The sequence below is a fragment of the Camelus bactrianus genome, chromosome 23 (genome assembly GCF_048773025.1).
Source record: "Camelus bactrianus isolate YW-2024 breed Bactrian camel chromosome 23, ASM4877302v1, whole genome shotgun sequence".
Lineage (NCBI taxonomy): Eukaryota > Metazoa > Chordata > Mammalia > Artiodactyla > Camelidae > Camelus > Camelus bactrianus.
The window spans coordinates 2,279,427-2,301,980 of NC_133561.1; the positions used below are offsets into that span (position 1 = coordinate 2,279,427).

At 48.5% G+C, this 22,554-nt stretch overlaps 1 long non-coding RNA gene across 1 annotated transcript; it reads left to right on the forward strand.

Moving 5' to 3' along the window:
- The first annotated feature begins 4,007 nt into the window (after positions 1 to 4,007).
- Positions 4,008 to 21,648, forward strand: LOC123617220 (uncharacterized). Its single transcript, XR_006725358.2, has 3 exons — positions 4,008 to 5,145; positions 5,276 to 5,367; positions 17,033 to 21,648. It is a non-coding gene; the product is annotated as an uncharacterized LOC123617220 (long non-coding RNA).
- Positions 21,649 to 22,554: the final 906 nt, after the last annotated feature.

The window sequence follows — 22,554 nt, forward strand, 5'->3', positions numbered from 1 at the left end:
ATATGAGAACCCATCAGCAGATGAATGGATAAAGAAGATGTTGTGTGTCTATGTGTGTGTCTATATATATACATGTATGCACACACACACACACAATGGAATACTACTCAGCCTTAAAAGGGAGTGACATTCTGCCATTTGCAACAGCATGGATGGACCTAGAGCGTATTATGCTTAGTAGAACCAAGTCAGACAGAGAAAGACACATATCCTATGCTACCATTTATATGTGGAATCTAAGAAATAAAACAAACAAATCTATTCAATGAAACAGAAACAGACTCACAGATACAGAGAACAGACTAGCAGGAGAGGCCTGGGTGGGGGGCAAGGTGGGAACATGGGGTTAAGGGACACAGACTATTGTGTATAAAATAAACATGCAACAAACATATAAGGCACAGGGGAAAACAGCTACTGTCCTGTAAGAACTCAAAATGGATCATAATCTATAAGCATACTGAATCACTATGTTGTACACCTGAAACTAATATAATATTGTAAATTAACTATACTTCAGTTTAAAAAATTAAAATAGGATTTAAAAAAGCACTAAATGTAAAAGAAATTATCAGTACACTGGACTTCATTAAAATTAAAATTTTCTATTCCTTCAAAAACACTATTAAGAAAGTAAAGGGCAAGCATACCACAGACCAGTAAAAGGTATTTCAAAGCTATAAAGCTTTTCAGGATTTCTAAAAACTTTAAAATTAATAATAAAAGATCATTCAAAAAAATATAAGCAAAGACTTGAAAAGACATTTCATGAAGGAAGATATAAAACTGGACATTAAACATATGTTGATTATCATTCAGCAACAGAAAAAATGCAAATTAAAACATGAGATAACACTATTTTCACTATGGCTAAAATTAAAAATCAGTGTCAAGTTTGTGCACCTCTGAATTCAGTGACGCTCCCTTACACTGATCATAGGTGTGTGGCCTGATATGAATGTTTTAGGAACCTCTTAGGTAGAACCTCCTAAAATAAGTATTCTTGTATCCAGGAATGGAATTGAGCAATTAATTCCTTTCTCGAACAAAGTCCCAACCAAAATAAATGCTTATATCCAACCAAAGACATGGTTAAGAATATTTACAGCATCTTTACTCACAATATCTCCAAATCATAAGCAACTCAATTTTTCACATGTAGCGGATGGAGGAAATAGACTGGAACATTCACACAATGGAGTACTACACAACAACGCAAAAGAGCAGACTGACGCAACCGCAGCAGGGGTGACGTCCCCATCCGGAGGAGGGAAGGAAGCCAGACAAGTCTAGGCCTAGGGTTTTGGTGAGGCTGTCAGAGAGTGGGCCCTTACAGGGGAGGGATGGAAGGGAAAGCCGCAGGGCCGAGTAGAATCACCTGTGAAGCCACAGTAGATAAACAGAGGAGCCCCTGAAAGGATGTTGACAGGAAGCCTTCGGTGAAGGCAGAGCACTTGTTTGCACAAGACGGATGTTGCCACGCTTTTGATGCAGAAGTGGTCAGTTCCTGCAAGCCGTGCAGGGCACCCAGCATCAGGGACAGAGAATGAAGCCCTGGGCTGGAGGAGGACCCCGAGCCCCGCCAGAGCAGTTTCAGCGGGGCTACGGGGTCCAGAGGGTGTGGACGAGGACTGCACATGGGAACGTGGAAGGCATTTGTTACGGGTTTTGTGAAAGGGACAGAGAAATGGGGACGAACAATGGGATGCAGACGGGGAAGCTGAGGGACTTTCGTATGAAACCGTCATCACATACTATGCTGACTCAGTTAAAAGGGGAGTTTGAGAGAGGTGTGGAGGTAGGGGACGGGACGTTGTCAGGAGCCAAGTCCTTGCAGACTGACAGGATTTTTCTGGTGAAACCTTGTTTTGATCACAAATACATGTGATTCCTGTTGCTGCTGACTTGCCAGAGAAATTCCAGCCGCACAAATGCAAGAGCCTGGTTTACGTTCTGTAACTTTCTAGGCGGAGTGTTTCGCTGACAGAGTTGTCCTGACACACCGTCAGTGCAGGGGCGCGTGGCTGCCTCACAAGTAGGGTCGGGGTGAGCTGCCCTGGTTCCATGGGGCGACGCGGCAGCAAGGGTGCCCTTCCACCGCGAGAACGTATTAGAACACGAGGCCCCCGGAAAGCTGCTGCGCTGCCGAGTGGGGAAGTGTTCCTTTAGAAATGGAAGTTTCTCACAGGAAAAAAACACAGTGAGAGTTTTCTCGTGTTCAATTCAGAATAAACAAACATTACCATGGAATAAATGGTTTTTTTAATCCAAAATATAGCACCATAGGTGTGTTAACTTTAAAAAACTAAGCGCTTTTAGGTCTTAGGAGAAACAGGAGCACTGAATGTGAATATTAAAATGCAAAACAGTTACGATTTTCCCTCACTTTTCTCTGTAAAAGTAAAATAATGGCTGATGATGATTTATGGTTGTTTTTTTCTCTTTCTCTACTGGGTTTCTTGTTAGTGGAGTGTTAACTTTGTCACATTCCACTTCCAGAGCAGGTGATGATAATTTTTACTCCTTGATAAGCACGTCAGTGGAAACGCAGTGGCCAGTGTCCTCACTGCAACGTTACTAAAAAGGACCTTGACATTGATACTTCCTGGTGTGCTATTTGAACACAGAATCTCTATCTTGTTTAATACCACTTTTGCTCACATCTTCTATGATCTTGTTCCCATGTGTGCGTAAGGATGAAAGGCCGACACTCACCTGTGTTCACTGACAGCTGGGGAGTCAGGAGAGCACCGGCCCTGAAGCTCAGTCTCAAACAGGCTGGTTTGGCCCCGGCGGCTGTTTTCGCATGAATTGTCGGTTGACGCAGACTAGCTGATCGCTTGTGCACACGTGCATTCTTTTGTTCTTGAAGCTAATTGTTTGGCACTTAGAAGTGTTCATGCCAGAAAGCCATGGTGACAGGCAAACTACTGAATTAAGAAAATGTTTATGTATATGGATGCCTGGGACATGATGCCGGACACCAGAAACTGACACAGCATTGTAAACGGACTATCCTGCAATTAATTTTTTTTTTTCTTAAAAAGGAAGAAAATATGGGTCTGCGTAACCAAAATGTACTCCTTACGGACACCTTCTCAGCGGTGAGCTTTGCTGGGGGCGTTTTCACTTGTGGATGAAAAACCACGAAGGGCCACGCTCAGCGTGGTTTCAGGTTCCTCATGTCTGATGTGCAGCCTGTGCTTCCAGCCTCCTTGCAGGTAACAGAGAAGCACAGCCCAGGTTGGAAGCTGTGTTCTGACAGCAGCATTGTTGTGTAATGATTCTGGTTCATATTTACCTTGTTTCTTTCTTTTTTGAGTAATTTAAAACAATTTTACTTTGTATAGAAGTATAGTCAGTTTACAATGTCAGTTTCACATGTACAGCAAAGAGATTCAGTTATACACATACATACAAATACATACACTTTTTCAGGTTCTTCTCCATTACAGCTCATCACAAGGAGTTGAACATAGTCCCTGGGTGGTGCAGGAGGTCCTTGTTCATGTGTTTGTATGTAGTGCTGTGTGTCTGTTAATCCCCGATGCCGAGACCACCTTGTGTCTTCTGCTTACCTCCTTTCTATAAAATATGTTGCTGAAAATCAGAACACACTCCTTACTGTGGCAATGGTATATATATTCAGCAGACCTAATTAAAAATAGATGCAATGTATGAAATTTTATTCAACACCCATATTTGTGTCCACCACACGTACAGGTGGTGAAATTTGCACTAGGGGGCCGGCCATGATTCTTCTTATTCTCATGTTCCTATTTTTTTTTAACCTCAGAATAGAGAACTTGACTCCAGACATGGGGTGACTCCAAATTAAATTTTAAATGATGTACAATTCGATTTGTCTTTGTCTTATAAATTGAAGTGATATTCTTGGCAAGAGGAACCAGAGACTCAGCTGGTGGAAAGAAATAACAAATTCTTCCTTCCCTTGTTTTGTCTGAATTCCTTCCTTCCTCTGTCAGAAATCACAATGCACGCTTCAAAAAGAGCTGGTCGTGAGTCAGAGCGCCTGACCCTCCGGCCTTCCCTCTGTGTAAACCAGCGCCCGCCTGTGACACGTGGAGCCCGCCGGCCCGGCAGCGCGGGCGGCACGTGTGGCCCCGCCTGCCCGCCCCGCAGCAGCCCAGGACCTGAGCACACTGGGGCGGGGGAGGGGGAGACCAGTCACGCCCGCTGCTTCATCTCCGGGAGAACAAAGCGCCAGCCTGGCAGTTCGGGATCACGTCAGAAACTCAAGACGACGTTATTTGCGAGAAACATCCACGCAAGGGAAGCCCCTTCCCCGGGGGACGGCGGCGCAGTGAGTGCAGGCCTGCGGGCCTCCAGGGCGGCCCGGGGCTCCGGATACAGCTGTGGTCCCGGACAGGGACGAGCACAGCGATTCATAGAAAGGCAGGTGCCGTGAAAAGGAGAAACACCGCAAGCCCGTAGCGCAGGGCGCATCTGCGGGGAGCAGGGGCGTGCCGGAAAGCCAGCTCAGACACGCACGGCAGGGCCGGTAAGCCAGTAACACGGCCTCGGCTTTCGCCAAGGAGACTGCCGCCGGCTTGGCTCACGCTGTCGTGCGACGTGCTTAGTCGTACGTCACAGAACGTCCAGTTTCACTCTCCTTGCCTAGTGGAGAGCAAGAACGTGTGTATCTAGAACGCCCCGGCGCACTCCAGCCCGTAGGGGGCACACCAGTCTTTCACGCCGTCTGTGTCCAGCTTACCACTGACTTACCCAGGTGGAGGACTTAATTAACTAAAACAAAAATCAGTTAATCAGCCCATCAGTCCCTCTCTGAAAGGGACCCTGGAATGTTCCCAAACTAAACAGGGGAGCCAGCTCAGTCTGTTGTCACTTTGGGGTTCCTTCTTGCAAACTTTAAAACAGCAAGACAGACCCTGCCGCACACAGGTCGCCCTGACCAGGAACGCCGGGGGGAGGCGCCCGAGAGCGCTGCACGGCTTCACGGTTGCTGCCAGCTTAAGTCTGCAAGAACTGCGCCTGCTCCGCAGGGGAGGGACGGGGTTCCTCTGCCTCTTTACCGACGGTTCATCCCTTAATTTGTCCAGCGGACGGTTCCTGAGTGCTCACTACGTGCCGGCGCCTTGTTGTGCTGCTCAGTGTGACCTACAGGTGAGCCTACAATGCTGCCGTTTTTTGAGTATGTCCAACTAATGGCGCCATTAAGAGAAAAGTGCTACGGGTGATTAGTGCTACGGGTGATTACTGTTTTCCTGTTTTAACTGTTTCTTCTATCTTACAGTATAAGCTTTGGGGAGCAAGTTCTGAATCAGGCTGCTCTCATTCTTCCTCCTAGACACTGCCCCTGTGGAAGGCCCTCAGTATCTTCTGCAGGTATGAACTCAGATACAAACAGCTAAGTATACAAATGTAACAGTCATTCATTAGAGCCAAAGGCTAAATGTTGACTGACCGAGTGTGATCAAGGAGAAAATGCCCCCTGTTTATAGTCAAGTCACTGCAGCCACCCATCCGCCCATCCGTCCTTCGATCCACCCACCCCTTCAATCATCCACTGGTTTATTTCTCCATCAGTCTGTTGATATCCTACCACGTGTCAAGTGTAATGCTAGATGCTAAGGATAAAAGAGTAAATGAAACACAAATGCAAAGGAAGTAGCCACACAGACATACATGGAGACGAGTGAGGAGACGTTACCTTCGATTGTACTCCTCTGAGCAGGTGACATTTAAGAGAATTTTGGTTATTCTGCAGGTGCAAAGGCTCTAGGCAGAGGAGGAGCTTGGTGACGCCTCAGGTACTGGGTTGAACAGTGTCCTCGCCAAAATTCACATCTGCCCAGAACCTGAGAACGTGACCGTAGTTGGACACAGGCTCTTTATGGATATAAGCAAGTTAAAATGAGCTCATACAGGATTGGGGTGTGTCCTCATCCAGTGACTAGCATCCTTGTACAAAGTGAGAAATTTGGACACAGACACAGGGCAGAAGGCCATCTGATGTCAGAGGCAGACGTTATCTGTTTCCCCGAGATGAGGCAGCGAGGGAGTCTCCCCTAGACCCTTCAGTGGGAGCACGGCCCTGCCAACACCTTGGCTTTGGACTTCCAGCCCCCTAAACTGAAAATGTAAAACACTGTTGCTTAAAGCCATTCAGATGGTGGTGCTGTTACGGCTGCCGCAAGGAACTGACACACCCGGGAAACGTCAGAAGACATGCCCTAGAACCAGGAGGTAGATCACGTTAGGCGTGTACTGCTTTTGTCTTCCTGACATCCAGTCCCACTTTTTCTAGTTCGTTATTTATTATAAAGTCAGTTCTTTCTCATTTACAGCCCACATCACTTGGGGTGGGACCTGCCTCGGCCCAGGATCTGGCCTATAAATCAGACTCAGGCGCAAAGAATACTGTGGCCAGTTCAGAGGTGGCCATGATTCAAGGGGAATCACTAAAACCCGAGAAGCGTGGGCACCAAGGTTTCTGTTCTGTGGGCTTAGTAACCTCCCGTCTGGTGCTACGGTCCTGGAAAACGCCGCATCTTCCAAAATCAAATATAGATGTTTCCTGGTCTGCAGAACCTCTCTGCTTCCTTTTCACAGTGTTAATCACCACCCTTCGCTTGATTTCCTTACCTGCCAGCTTAGTTCATTCTTACTTACTGAGCTCCTGCCGTGTTCGAGGCACTAGACCACACAGCAGAGATTCAAGGAAAAATAGGTTAGGGCTGCCGCTCTCGGGGAATTTGTAAGTAATTCGGCAGGAAATAAGATGACCCAGCAATATCGCCTAAAACGTGGTACCGGCGTGTGCATCCTCAGAAACAGACGCTTCAAGTTGGGCACTGACTGCAAGGGCGGTCAGAGCAGGCAGGCAGCTAGACGTGCGCAGAGACAGCGGGGCACAGGCCAAGTGGCAGGAAACCGCGCGTCTCGTGAACAGCGGGGGTCCGTGGGCAGACAGAGAAAAGCAGGAGCCTTGGGACTGAGAACAGATCCCGCATTTCAGGGTGACCAAGTGTCCTGGAGGCAGACAAAGTGGGAAAGGCAGGAATCTCCAGTGTCCAAATGTAACCTTTTGCTCACTATGCCCCCATTACAATAAAATTAGCCTTGCAGGTTAGGAGTACCCGTCACGCACTGACGCCCTGACACTTCCCATCCAGACTAAACAAGGACAAAAATCCCTCCTCCCCTCAGGAAGGGGGAGACGGGATGGAAATCAGGGACTGAGACCCCAGACCCCTCCCTCCCCAGTGAGTATTCCGCCCACTCATTTTTACTCCCTGTGTCACCAGCTTGCCAAAGACACTCAGGGCAGCCGCTCACCTGAGCCTGCCTGCTCTCCCTGTGCGAGTGTCCTATCCATCCTTTAATAAGCCCTCACTTGGCTCCCTTGACCTCTGTGTCTCATCTCTGGATTTTTTCCGCCACGAGACAAGAATCTGTTCTCTGGCAACAGAACCAAATTCTCGACGAAGGTACATGCTTCATAGGATGCACGCATGTGTCCTGAGAAAGAAGCCACGTCTGTGTGAGCCGGTGAGCCATGGACGCTGAGTGGAGGGACCTCCGCGGGGAGGAGCCGTCAGAGAGCAGGAGAAGGACGAAGCATCCACCCGGACGAGGGCACGTCAGCATCAGCACAGGGCGGGGCGGGGCGGGGTGGGGGGGGGACGGCGCTGCCCCAGACCAGGAGGGCGGGGGAGAACGAAAGCCAGTGCAGCGGACATGAACAGGGAGTTTAATCGGAGCGGAGAAATAACAACAGTGAAAAATATACAGAGGAGATTCGACGAATATAAGATTGCTCTTCCTAAGAAAGAAAACAAAAGCACTGGGGCAGAAAACACATTGGAAGAAAATTAAAAACAAGCATTGAATAACGGACACAGATACACATCTAATAAGATGCCACAGAGACAGGAAGGAAAACAGGGAGAGAAAGAGGATGACAGAGTCAAAGCTGGGATGACGCCCGAGGCTAAGTCAGTATTTTTTTTAAATCAGTATGATTCCGATTTCAGTCCATTCTGATAGCGGTTCCTGAACACAGGAGACAGTGAGGGGGTCCCTGAATCAGGTTAGGTGGAATTTTGAAAATGCCCACCACAGAGTGGGGCTGCCCGACAAAACCTCCCCACAACCCCCGGGGGGGGAGGGGCGCCATCCCGGGAGTTCTTCCTGCAGAAAGTTCCAGCACAAGGAGAGCCCGGCCCATGTCCCTGTGGAAACCGGCCGGCAGGGACTCCCGGCAGACTCCAAGGTAGTGAAACACAACATGGGCGAGCAAATACTTTTGCAGAGGAGCCACAAAACTATGAGGCTACTGACACAAAAGCAAAAATAAACATAAGCAAAGCAAAACTGGTGCCCCCTCCTCCGAGAAGCCTCTTCCAGCCTCAAGAGGGGAAAAAAAACCAAATCTAGCAAAACTCAGATTCATCTCCGAAGAGCTGTAAGTAAGTGTAACTTCAATGAAGCAAGTGGTCCTTATGGCTTCTGTGCTGTGGGTCACTGGAGAAAATCACTAAAAGGGCAGTTAAAGCGAAGTGCTGGCATTCAGCACCGCGTGCCCGGGGAAGTCAGCACTGCGTTCCTCCCTGGACGGTGCCCTGGACGAAGGGGGCTGGTTCACATTTTCATGAGGAAGGAGAAATTCAATGCAGAAGCATCTCTCTGGAGTGGTTAACTGAAACGAAGCAGATAAGGTGGAGGAGGGGTGTCCAGGCCAGCCCGAGGCGTTCGAAAGTCTTCCTGGACGAGAACGCTTCTCCCGAACCGGCTGCTCTGGGACAGAGGGACCAGTTGTTGGTGGAGGGGGACTTTCAAATGAAAATAAAAATAGCAAGGAATGCTGACGTCAGCAGCCCAGCATTTTTGAAAAACCACAAGCGATTTGGTATGATCATCCCCGAAGGTTGAGCAAGACCTCGCCAGGGAAGGGCGTGGGGGGCCGAGTATTGTCGGCAGAGGGAACAGGGAGGACCCGGGGGGAAGACGGGGCCAGGCGCGTCTGCAGACCTGAAGGGAAGCGGCGGGGCTGCAGCACCCTGAGCAGGAGGCGACGCGGGGGTCAGGCTGGGTGGGGGCCCTCAGGCTGTGACTGGGGCGAGTCAAGGATTCTGTGTTGATGAAAACGGGTTGAGGCTTTTACAGTCCTTCCCCAGGGAAAGCTGTTGGCAGCATAACCAGCCTAAGTTCTGTGGCCTGTGTTGCCCAGCCTCAGGGACAACCCGTGAAGGAAGGAAAGCCACACTTCGCGTGCTGGAGGCGCGCGAGCGGTCGGCTACCCCAGGGCGTTCATTTCCTTTCCCAGAGAGCCCCAGCCTCGTCCTCCACTCGTGTCGTGTTCAGTTGTTCAGTGCATTGTTGTCTGTTCCTTTTCCGGCTGCTAACTTGTGCGGCCCCCTTGAGGGGTAAAATTAGCTGCACTGAACATTCTGGACAGGAGACGTCAAGCCCTGGGCTGGGGGACTGGACCCGGGCAGCCTGGCTCTCCACGGAGCCCGTCTGAGGCCATGCGCATGCCTGGGCACCCCGCCCCCCCCCCCACTCCGGGGGTCCTGCTGTGAGAGCAGGAGTGGTACTGATGACTCCTCTGCCTTTAAGAAAAGGACGGCTGTGGCCTGGTGGCCCAAACAAGGACTCCGGGGTCCAACAGGCCTGCCTTTGAGACTCCGCACGGTTGTTCTCAGCTGGATGACAGGAAACGTCCTTCACCCCGTTTTCCTTATCCGTAGGCAGGAGGTGATGCCCACTTCAGATGCTTAGTGAATTAACACTGCAGATGTTTAGGGGGGACCTGGCCCGGACTGGGCGCTCAGTAAATCACAGCCCCTCACTTTTCCAACGACTTTGTTACGTGTTATCACGTAACAGCTAGGTCAGGTGTGAGCTCTACTTTGAGGTCTTTTTTTTAAATGAAACAGCGATGAGCAACAAGCTTTGTCCTTGAAGCGCGCGGTGTGGCCTTCCTGGGGGACCTCGTCCGTGGCCGCAGGGCTTCCGGGGCCCCTCTGACGAGCGTCCCCAGGTGGCTCTCTGTCGGACTGGCAGCCCGCTGGGCTCCACTCTTCTCAGCTTTAACACGTCGTCGCTTTTCCCTCCGTCACGAGGACCAGAGGTTCCCGCTGGTTAACGCGCTGCGTACCGTGCCGTGGAGCTCGTTTAAATCAGGGCACTACGTGAGAACGTGCAGGAAGCATATAAAAACCGTTTGACTTTTTAGACATTTCCATAGTTTCTTGCATAAATACCTAGGGGATGTCTTCCAGATCTGCCCAGCGATCTGTCACAGCGACTCCAATGGAAATACAAACACAGCAGGCGAGTCCAAAGAAAAACAGTAAAAGCCAAGGACTCAGACCCGCAGGGGGCCCTGTCCTGCTTGGCGTCTTTTCCACGGGCTGGGTTTTGTGCCTGGGTGGTCACTTGTCCGCGGGCGAGAAGTACACTCTCTCAGCTGCTGCTCTTGCATACGGGGACGCTGCAGAGCCTTGACGGCCGAGACGTAGCGCGGTGCACACAGAGCTGGTGTGAGTAACGTGTGCACAGGACATCATCCTGCCCCGTCAGGGGCCGGCACTCAGCCCCGCGGCTCCGGAGATGGGAGCTGCTCATTTGTTTGCCAAGGGGATGGTCTGAGATCGGCATTCAAATCCGCGCTATAAGTCATAACGCTGTGCTAAAGCTCTTCAGACACTTGAGTGTCCTTCTCCTAAAGCCTGACGGATGCTCTCAGTCTTCGATGGTCAATGTGTTAACTAGGGTCTTAGCTCTGGTAACTTTTAAAATTTTTTTTGTGATGGCAACTGAAGAACTGTCTTTGCAGTAGGTGTTATATGAATTAAATGCCTAAAACTCATTTAAGAGGAAAACATTCTGAGGCCCTTTGCATGCCTGTATCCACTCTTGTGTGTTTCACTGTCAAAAACATTTACTGTTTCTCAAATACATTTAAGAACATGGAGATTTGAAAAGATAATGAGGGGGGAGGGTAGAGCTCAGGGGTAGAGGGTGTGCCTAGCATGCACGGGGTCCTGGGTTCAATCCCTGGTACCTCCGTTAACAACAACAACAAGGATAATGAATTAGCCAAGTTGAGGAAACCCTTCTTATCCTTTGTGTTCAATTCCAAAGTAGGAGATGATGGTACCTTTGGATTAGTAACAAATAGACATGCCTCCAAAACGCTCAGACATTTGCTTTTGGCAGAGAGAGAGAGGAGTGTGTGTGTGTGTGTGTGTGTGTGTGTGTGTGTGTGTGTGAACAAACAGACCAAGCCCAGTCCCAGCCCACAACGCACAAGTGCAAAGTGTACAAGGTCCTTTCCTCCTCTGTCACCCAGTTCACGTTCTACTTCTAACCCCCGTTGTCCTCAGTTTCCATTTTGGTTCTGGTTCTTTGATGGCAGAGCAAAGCATGAGGGAGGCGAGGTCTGACTGGTCACTGGTTTGACGCTGTCTATGGCGGTATCCGCCATAACATCCCGTCCCCCTGGACCTTCATCCACCCTGCCCCTCACTCCTGACCCCGAGGCCTCGTGGGACGTTGTCCCTGACAGGCCAGTGCCTCTCTTGCGTGCATGAGCACCCCTGTCTCTCTCCCAGGCCACACCAGCCGTGGGAATGCTGTGGAATTGACTTCGGGTTACCCTTAGTGTGCGCGTGATGGCCTTGTTCTGCCTTGTACGGCGGGCTGCCGGGCACAGGACCTGCCGAGCTGCCCTGCTCTCTGCACCGGGTGTCGGACTCCCATCCAAGGAGACAGCAGTGTGTCTCACAAGCCCCGCAGCGCAGACTCCCCGTTTCCTTCTAAGAAGTGTCCCACCCGACTCTGGACGGGGAGCCTGCTCTGAGTGCTTCAGATGCGTTTCCAGTCTGTAGTTCGGGCCCCAGGTCCCCCCGGGCTTCTGCTTTCAGCAACAGAAAGGCAGAAATGGCTCTTTGCCCTCCACTTTGTCGTGTGCAATAAAGCCTCTTCCCTGAGGCACCGAAAGCCCAATGGCCCGAGCACTCGAGCTGGAGTCAGGCTCCATCTGTAAGGAAACACAGTTCTAAAGCCTCAATTCATACTTCAGAATACTGTCACACTACGCTAGTTATTGCCGAGTTTTACCTGTGTGTCGTGCTAAGCATTGACAGAATTTTAAGAGAGCTTTCTGTTTTATAGAACACCTTACTTTCAGCATATACATGATCCAGCAATTCTAATCCTGGGTAAATATCTTAAAAAAAATAAAAACACTAATATGAAAACATACACACACCCCAATGTTCACAGCAGCATTATTTGCAACAGCCAAAATATGGACGCGACCCAAGTGTCCACTGACAGATGAATGGATAAAGATGGTGGGTGGGTGGGTGGGTGTGTGTGTGTGTGGGTGTGTGTGTGTGTGTGTAAGTCTCTATAAATAATGAACAGAAGGGTGAAGAAAAAGGAGACAAATTGGCCAAAGGCCATATTTGGCTGCTTGGATTTTTAGCACTGATTTTACTTTAGTTTTCCAACTACAGGAAGTCTTGAGAGCCTGTCAGCCCTCACAAGCAGGTGGCACGCCTTTGGTAGCCCCTCTTCTCTGAGTGCAGGACTCATCTTCGTCGCCTGTCCTTTGCCAAATTTCTGTCCCTTTTGGAGCCCTTCCTCCCCCAGCCACGCTGGCTGTTTCTCCCTGGAGGCTGTCCTGATGCCTCGTCTCATCAGGGTTAAATCACAAGTTGCATTTATTTCTTTTTCTCTCCTGGAGTCTCAGTTTATACATTTTTTACCTTTTTTTTTTAACCTTTGTCTGACGGGTGCCCAGCATAGCATCTGGTTGTTCATTAAATGCTCAGTGTGGGGAAAAGGTAGATAAAGAATAAACTGTCCCCTGATCCAGCTAGGCCTCAAAGTTCATTCATTCATTCACTCAGTTAGTCATCCAGAAATACTCCTTGAGCACCTATGACCCCCTGAGCACTGTGCAGGGTTAGTGAGCAAAACAGACTCCCATCCCTTTTTGATAAGGGATGAAGATAGCAAGCAACAGAGAAACGTCAGGTTGTGGTCAGTGGTCTGAAGGAAATAAGACACAGTAGACAAATGGAGGTGGCCCCAGATTGGGAGGTGCTCTTTTACAGAGAGCAGTTCCAAGAGGTCGAGCACCTCCGCTGAGGCTGTGTTTGGGCAAAGACCTAAAGGACGGGTGGAAAGTGATGATGCAGATGGCAGGCCGGAGAGGAGGGGACCGCCGCACGCAGAGGAGGCAGGCAGCGCAGAGGTCTGTGCAGAACGTTACTGGCTGCGCTCAGGGACCAGCACCGAGGCCGGGCAGACCAAGGTGGGTGGCAGCTCACTAGGTCTCAGGCCTTTTAGGTTGGCGTGTTTAGTCTATGACAAAGGGTTGGGATTTTATTCTGCGTGTGATGGAAATTCATTAGAAGGTTTTGGAACGTAAGATTGACATGATATTAAATCATGATTGATGTGACTTAAGCGGTGGAAGTCCCACCCTGACGCTGCGGTAGAAAAGCTTGCCTGGGAGCAGTGGTGCACACGGGACCCGCGCCAGGAGGTGACGGCGGCGAGGAGGGGGCGCGGCAGCTCAGGCCCAGGCTGCAGGGCTGGGGCGGGTCTGGGCTGCGGAGAAGGCAGAGCCCCGGAGCTCCTAACGGAGGGAAAGGGATGGTCAGAGGCATGTCTGAGTGAACAGCTCCCTCCTGGTCTGGGCTTGACCACCTGGTAAATGGCCCCGCTCCATCCTCAGGAGGGAACGCCGCGGGAAGAGCTGGTCCGGGGCCGTGAGGGAGCAGCGGAACCGGAGCTCTGTTCCAGACGACCGTCAGGAGAAGGTCCCTGCCCCCTGCGGGCCCCCGACCAGGTCTGAGAACGAGACGGACGCAGACTCACAGGAGAGAAGCCTAGACAGATTCTTACACTTTTTTACGCATGTGGAGTTTTCACAAGAGTGAAGACCTGAAGAAATAAGTGAGCAGAGCAGGAAACTCCAGTACCTTTCAGACAAGGAAACAACCCATCTGTGAAGAACTGACAAGACTAAGGGGTTTGGGCTGGGAGAGTAAAGGGTGAAGCAGCCAGAAGGTCAGGGTGAGTTTGACAAGGTTTGTTTGCACACATCTCCTGGCCCCAGACTCCTTGTCTCTGGCGGTAAGAATGTGCTCCCTCCTCCTGGTACCAGGGGGGCATCGTTCACACGGGAGCCTCATGACCCATTTCTGAGAAGAAGGGAGAGTGGGCACAGGCCGTGTGACTGCCCTGCTTCTACCTTTTGAAAAAGTTTTTTTGGCTTAAGGAATATTTAATATATAGTATTTAATATAATGTATTTAATATTTACTATATCAAGGTGCCGTCTTTGGGGTGGCACATCCTGAACCCCGTCCACAGGTTCACGCTGAGCTGCCCCTCCGACATGCAGGGTGGCAAGTGGAGCAGGAGATGAAGTGAGTTGTCAGTACGGGGACAACGTGGGACTAGAGACGTGACTGGGTGGACGTCATTGGCCTGTGAATGGCTTTGTAAGTCACGGAAACGGGTGAAGACTGCATACTGACTGCACACGTAGAGACAGACCAGAGGGTGGAGGCCTGGGCCCTTCAGTGTTTAGTCAAAATAAGTGGAAAAGAAGAGGATGGAGCAAAAGCAGTGCTCCTCTGCCTCCGAAGCCCAGGGAGCTGAAGTCTGCAGGATGGTGGCCATCGGGGTCCAACCTGCTGAAGGCAGGGTAGGCCAAGAGCCGAGGATTATGCACTGCACGTGGCAATGACACTGACAAGGACACTGACATGATCAGATTCCATACGGTGGTGGGGGCTGCAGCCTGGTGGAGTGTGTTCAGGAGAACTGAGGGAGCAGAGGGAGCAGTAAGCACACAGATTACAGGAGATTTACTCTAAAAGGAGTAGATAAATAAGGTGCGGCTGGACGCGGATTTGGGTGAAAGGGAAGATTATTACATTTTTAGCTTCTAATCTTGAAATGACAGTAGATGCATAAGATGCCGCAGAAGCACTGCCGAGATCCCGGTGCCCTTCACCGAGCCTCACGGTGACATGAAAGATTTTAAGGTCAGATGTATTACATTTTTGAGCCCTTATGAGAATCATCCAGTGCCGTGGGGCGAATGGGTGCTGTAGGGTAAACGGAGGAACTGCATCTGTAAAGCCCTTCGGGAGTGAAGCGGTGAGACTTAGCGCACACGTGGAGAAGCTGGGCTCAGGCCTGAGCGTGGCAGCGCGCGCGGAAGGACACGCTCTGCGTGGTCCGCGTATTTACTGGTGGGAACTTGTGTGAATTTTCATCCGATTGCCCCTGTTTTCTCATGAAATAAGCTGAGCACGTGCAGGTGTGAGGAGAGATGCTGGCTTGGAGATCAAGTGAGAGCGTCTTCTAGAAGAGGGGCAGTCTCGGGACCAAGAAGACGCAGTGGGGTTGCTGTTAGCCGTAAGGTCACACTAGTAAAGCGGGACTAGTCAGTCTCAAGAGTTTGTTTTTCTTCAGTTACAGTCAGTTGTTTGGGTGCAGGGTTGGGGTTTCAGCCGGGAAGTAGAAGAGAGAGAGACAGTGGTCAGATCACAGGAGAGGCGTCTGAGGAGGGATTTCTGTGGGCGGGGGGGGAGGGGGGTCATGGAATCTAAACTGAGTAAGGAGGGGAGAGAGGACAGCAGGTGAAGGATGGTCAGTGGGCTGGAAGTCCCAGCAGAGGCAGACATCTCGAGTTCAGACGCGGGAGTGAGCGAGCGGGAAAGGCAGTGCGGAAAGCGGAGAGGGGCGTCTGAAGGGGTCTGTGGAGCCAGTGCAGCGCTGGGCACGGTCCCACCTGGATGATGACCGTGGGAGGAGGCGCCGAGCTGAGGGCCGCCTAGATGCCAGCAGCGCCCGTGCCGCGGAGCACGGCAGGCGGCCGGCTGCTGGAGCCGGGGAGCGAGCCGCGCGGCCCGACAGTGGCGCGCAGGGCCGGGACCGCGGGCGCCGGGATGCTTGCAAGCAGGCGGGGAGAAACGGGCTCCCCGGGCCGCGCGCCACCCTGCTCGGCAGCTGGGGCTGCAGGAGATGACGGGGGTTCGGAGACCGGGCACCTCACAGAAAGGGGGACACAGCCGGGAATGAGAACGCTGACTCCCTCCCCCGTCCCACCTGTTGTGAGCGTGACAGCGGAGAAACCATTTTCTGCAGAGTCAGTCACCTCAGGGAGCACCCACACTTGAGTAGCAGGTGAAGATGGTCCCCCAGCAGAGGACGAGCACTGTCTCGTGGGCCCAGCAGAGGGGTTGGGGAGGTAGCAGGTTCTGAGGATGAATTGTGAGGATTCTTGTGAGGATTAAAATAATTTGGATGAAGAGAATAGCAGGATTCATTCCGGCGGCGTTTTGAGGGCAGGTGAACAGACAGTCTCTTCCCGAGGACTTGGTCTCTGGTGCCCTTGATGGAGAAGGGGAGATGCTGACGGAGGGAGAATGGGACCCAGAGAGGCTGCCTTGACCATCTTTGCCTGACTTTGCCAGGGTTGGCGCAGAAGCCACACAAAGGACTCACAGAACATGTGAATCGCTTCTGCCCTTAGTAAAACATCTTTTGTTCTGAATAAACTGATTTAGAATTTGTCTTATGTTGGCTGAGCTGAATGGCAGCTGACTATTTTACAGCATTTGAAGACAAGGTTTGCCCAGCAAATTATTAATACAAACGATACCGCAGGTGTTTAACTTACTCAGAAGCACTCTTTCCGTGACATTTGCACGGAAGTGTGTTCCACTGATCCTGTAAATTACAAATGAGTCATTTAATTTTAATAAATATATGAGTGTATTTTCACACAGTAAAGTCCTATTTATGATAAACACTAGAGTGTGCCTCTATAAATACAAAAACGCACGCTTATTCTAGCAGGAAATGTATTTCTAATTTTGTCTCAACAACAGAAAACTTAATCTTCCACCTGGTTTCACCACCTTAGATAACTAGTGGCATCTAGTCCTGCCTCCTTCCTGGTTTAATTGCACCGAGCACCTAAATCTCTGCCTTTGTTATTTGTTAGCCTGTAAGTCGCCTCCAGACCTCTTCAGAGAAGATGCACGCAGCGTGGTGCGGTATCAGAAGCCCCACAGTGGGAGCCAGTCCTGATCCTGCTGTTCGTGGGCTATCAGACCTCCAAGTCACTTGGCTTCACAAAACATAAGTTACTTACAGATACTGAACCAGACAAGCTTTTGAAGTTCCTGTCGGCCCTAAAGTCTATGACCATTATTAACTCTTAAATTAACAATCATATTCCTTTTCAAATGCGGCATGTAGAAAAAGTCTCCCTCAGTTTAATCACTGAAATGAATAAGCATTTATTTATTTAATGTCATGTTAATGAGGCTTATTAAAACGTGAATGGTACAGAAAGGCCATACCATGTATGTCATACTGCATTCTGTATTACGGAGAACTTTGAAGATAACATCTTCCTAATTGAAAAGTACATGCATATTGGCTATTGAAAATTTGCAAAATAAACTGAAGACGACAAAAATTTCACTACCAATCCCCAAAAGCATTTTTTTATATATACATCTCTTACCGCTTTTCTATAAGTTATATTAATAAAGTATCATCCAAATGAATAGTTTTACAAGCTGTTCTGTTTCTCTCATAATAGGTGTCATTAAAGGAAGGAAGTATTTTTAAAAGATAATTTAAGTTTTCGCCTTTAGTCATGGTGGAGTCATTGTTACCAGATTTGCCTGATGGGAAATGATTAGAAAACTGCACTACATTTTATAAAACTTTAGTAAACAGAAGCCGCAATTAAGTAGAGTTGGGAGACTAGACAAGGGAACACTCACGTCCTGTGACAACAGCAGAGCCCAGCAGGAAGACGACAGACCCCTCCTGGCGAGGATGAGCCAGTGACAAGGCACAGACTGTTTACACAGCCCTCCCGACTTCCTTTCTCCCTCTACAAAAACATTCTTCTTCTCTTGCCACGTGGGAACTTGCACCATGTTTGCAGATCCCAAACTGCAATTCCCCGCTGACCCCAAATAAACCCATCTTTGCTGGAGAAGTATCTGACAGTCTGTTTGTTTCAGGTCAACAATATGAAACAACTGTTTATAGACGTTGAACAACAGGCAACACAAGTCTGTGATTACCAAGATGGGAGGAAAAACAAGCCCTAACACGACCCCGGCTTTCCGGCCGGAGGCACTTTCCAGGAAGTACGATCTGAGCAGGGCACGTCTCGTACAGCAGAGGAGTGTGTGGGGAGGCCGCTGCGGCTGGCATTTAAAAGGCAGAACACCGGAAAGGAAAGATACCAAAAAAAAAAAAAAAAAAAAAAAAAATCCAAAAATCACATAGAGTAGCCCTTGAGTCTCTGGCCAAATACTAAGTAGAGACTTTAAAAAGGTAAACCCAGAAGGGCTCAAGTGTCTGTAAAGACTGCTGCAGAACCTTGCTGATAGAGCTTAAAAACAAGCCTCAGAAAGTTAGGGTGGCCCGTAAGCTACGTGCTGGCCAAACAAAAGGAGCCATCCACACCTCGAAGAGAGAACAACAGAAGATCTTCAACAGCATGACACTCGTAATGTCAGCCGTCCAACCCAAGCCTGCCAGACATGTGAAGTGAGCGGGACTCACTTCAGCCAGGAGAAAACTCGGTCACCAGAAACAGACCCAAATGTGATGAAAGAAACAGCTTTCATAAATTTCAAGAACATAAAAGATTAACATAATTAAGAAGAAAAGGGAGAAAGAAGGGAAGCAAAGGGAAGGTTAAAAACAACCAGCTGCAGTTCTTCACACCAGCAGTGAAACAGCAGGAAGAGAACGTAAAGAAGCAGCCCCTTTTGAAACTGCATCCAGAACAATAAAATACTTGGGAATAAATCTGACCAAGGAGGTGAAAGCCTTACACATGGAGAACTACCAAACACTGATTAAGGAAATTAAAGATGAATTAAAGAAATGGAAAGACATCCCATGCTGCTGGCTTGGAAGAATCAGTATCATTAAAATGGCCTTTCTGCCCAAGGCAGTCTACAGATTTAATGTGATCCCTATCAAATTGCCTATGACATTTTTAACAGAACTAGAACAAATAATCCTAAAATTTATATGGAATCACACACACACAGAAAAACCCCGGAATTGCCAAAGCACTACTGAAGAAAAAGAACAAAGCTGGAGGAATAACCCTCCCAGACTTCAGACAGTACTACAGAGCTACAGTCATCAAAACAGCACAATATCAGCATAAAAACAAACATATGAATCAATGGAACAGAACAGAGGGCCCAGAAATCAACCCACAGACTCATGGTCAATTAATCTTTGACAAAGGAGGCAAGAATATATAATGGAGAAAAGACAGTCTCTTCAGCAAGTGCCACGGGGAAAGCTGGACAGCCGTATGTAAGTCAGTGACATTAGAACACTCCCTCACTCTGTGCACAAAAATAAACTCAAATGGCTTAAAGACTTACACATAACACAAGGCACTATACACTTCTTAGAAGAAAACAGAGGCAAAACATTCTCTGACATAAATCTTAGCAATGTTCTCCTAGGGCAGTCTACCCAGGCAATAGAAATAAGAGCAAAAATAAACAAATAAGACCTAATTAAACTTATAAGCTTTTGCACAGCAGAGGAAACCATAAGCAAAACAACAACCTAAGGAATGAGAGAAAATATTTGCAAATGATGTGACTGATGAGGGCTTAATTTCCAGAATATATAAACAGCTCATACACCTTAATAACAAAAAACAAACAAGCCAATCCAAAAATGGGCAGAAGACTCAAACAAGCAATTCTCCAGTGAAGACATATGAATGGCCAATAGGCACATGAAAAAATGCTCGATATTGCTAATTATCAAAGAAGTATAAATCAAAACTATAATGCGGTATACATCACACCAGTCATAATGGCCATCATTCAAAAGTCCACAAATGATAAATGCTGGGGAGGGTGTGGAGAAAAGGGAACCCTCCTACACTGCTGGTGGGAATGCAGTTTGGTGCAGCCACTGTGGAAAACAGTATGGAGATTCCTCAAAAGACTAAAACTAGATTTACCATATGATCCAGCAATCCCACTCCTGGGCATATATCCAGAGGGGACCTTAATTCAGAGACACCTGCACCCCACTGTTCATTGCAGCCACTATTTACAATAGCCAAGACATGGAAACAACCTAAATGTCCATCAACAGATGACTGGATAAAGAAGTTATGGTATATTTATACAATGGAATACTACTCAGCCATGAAAATGATAAAATGCCATTTGCAGCAACATGGATGGCCGTGGAGAATGTCATTCTAAATGAAGTAAGCCAGAAAGAGAAAGACAAATACCATATATCACTTAGTTGCTTATTTTAATAAAATGATTCTATTAAATTAAAGAAAAAGAAGAAAACATGAGTATAGTCTGAACGTGGCATAAAGGTGAGGCCCTTAGAGTAATTCACGGCACATTTCCTTGAATCAGTCATTCTGCCTTAAAACTCCATGTGGAGGACACCGACGTTCCAGTTTAAATCTCTTTTCCAGAACGACCACTCGTCCCTTTTTATGCTGCACACTTGATGAAGTCATGGCCTGTTTCACCCCCAGCAGATCTCCTGACACCCCAGTCTGTGGCACCAGCGTAAATATTGAACTCTCACTTTTCTCCAAGAACAAGAGGCAGTTAACTATTATTTTACTATAGGTGTAGCAGGAGTTCCTGTTAATGTAATATAAACACTCACCCCCAAAAAACTCATGTTCTAAAAAAAGCTCACACTAAAAATAATATTGTTTAAGGGAAACACAGTGTTGAGGAAGATCAGTCAGTCAAAGCCACTGAAACGTTTTACTCAGAGCACGAACATAAACAGTAGCAATCCTAAACATGCTCAAGCTTGGTTAAAGAAGAAAGCATGTTAAAACCCTAAAAAATATCATAAATAGAGGACTTTACTTTTGGGGAGAAAAACAAAGGTAAAAGGACTGGAGGGAACGACCTAGCTGCAAAGTCACAGAGACGAGGGCAAAATGCACTCCAAGCAGAGCATGTGGCCTGGCTGAACCACGAGGGAGGGGGCTGGGGTGCGCCCGGACCACGTCCTTGTGGGTGCGGAGCTCGGCACAGCGGGCACTTGGTAGGACAGAGTATCCGTGTGCTGGGGAATCACACGGTCCAGGGAGCCTTCTACGCCCTAATGACAGCGTCGCTTACTTAAGCACCCTAGTAGCCAGTCCGCGCTGCAGAAACAAGCACTGTGGCAAAGCAGACTGTAACTAAAAAGCCCCCTCAGGTGAATTTTCCAAAGCGATAGGGGGCAAAGCTGCCAGCGACTCCCCAGAGGATTAAACTTAAAAAAGAACAATCAAGACAACAAAAATAACAACAAACAAAACTCATCTCTTTTCATCGTGCATGTTGCTGGTCAGTCAATTATAACTCATTCAAAAAGGATAACCCCCAATACCTGGCAATAGTTTATGGGGCAGGAAGAACCACTAATCCTCACCAAAATAAGATACATGGTGAAAATATTACATTTGTTTATGAAGCTAAATTAATGTTACTTACAGAACTATCTGTTATATACAGAATGACCCGACACAATTTCCCGGAATCTTTCACGTTACTATTTGTTGTCGCATTTTAAAGTATCCTGGTTTTAATAAATTATATGGTAATCTTATATAACATTTTTAAACTTCTTCAGCACGATGGTCTGTTGTTTCTCTTTAAAATAGTTCATAGAAACAGCGTGTGCAGATGCATGAGTTTTCTCTAATCTACACCCCGCAGGGGACCTGCAGACGTTGTTAGCGAGCGTATGAAGTGCCCTGACCCAGACTCTGCTCCGCAAGGTGCGTGGTTTGCACCTGGCAGTCAAGAGTCCATCCACAGAGCGGTCTGGGGCAACTGCTGTACATCTGAGTGACTGAACTAGAGGGCCTGTTAATTAGATGAAGGATACTGGAAGTAACTGGTGACCGGGGCAGTATTCAAGGTGTGTCACTGGCTGGGAAGGCTGTGTAGGGATTTACATCTTTGCATGAATGAAATTTGAGAATAGCAAGTTCAACAACCTAGCGCCTTTAGAGAAAGCTGGTTCTGGGTCCTTCCCTCTAGGAGAGGATGGACAAGAAAAGGTCCACCGGTCCTGCCAAAAGCCTCCTGTCGCTTCCACCTTGCGTGACCTTCCTTGCTAAGTGCTCATCAGAATGTGTGAAGGGCCGGAAGGCGAAGGGCTTCTCCACCTCCTGCAGCTGGACTTGCCCTCGTGTCAGTGCCTGTTTGCTAATGCATGTTTGCATTCATAGCCAATTTGTCTTTAGACTTTTGATCCATAACGTCATAGCAGGTGGTGAGGGTCTGGGGAAGGAGGCACACAGTCCCCACTTCCTTCCAGTTCTCACAAGCAGCCGACATTTACCAGAAGAACCCACAGCTGTGAAAGGTCAGGCTGGCTTAGGGTTTTCAACGTCCGTCGGGTTCTTTTTAAATGAAATTGACAAAAGTAGATGACAGAACTTTTTTTGTTTTGTTTTGTTTTGATTTTTGC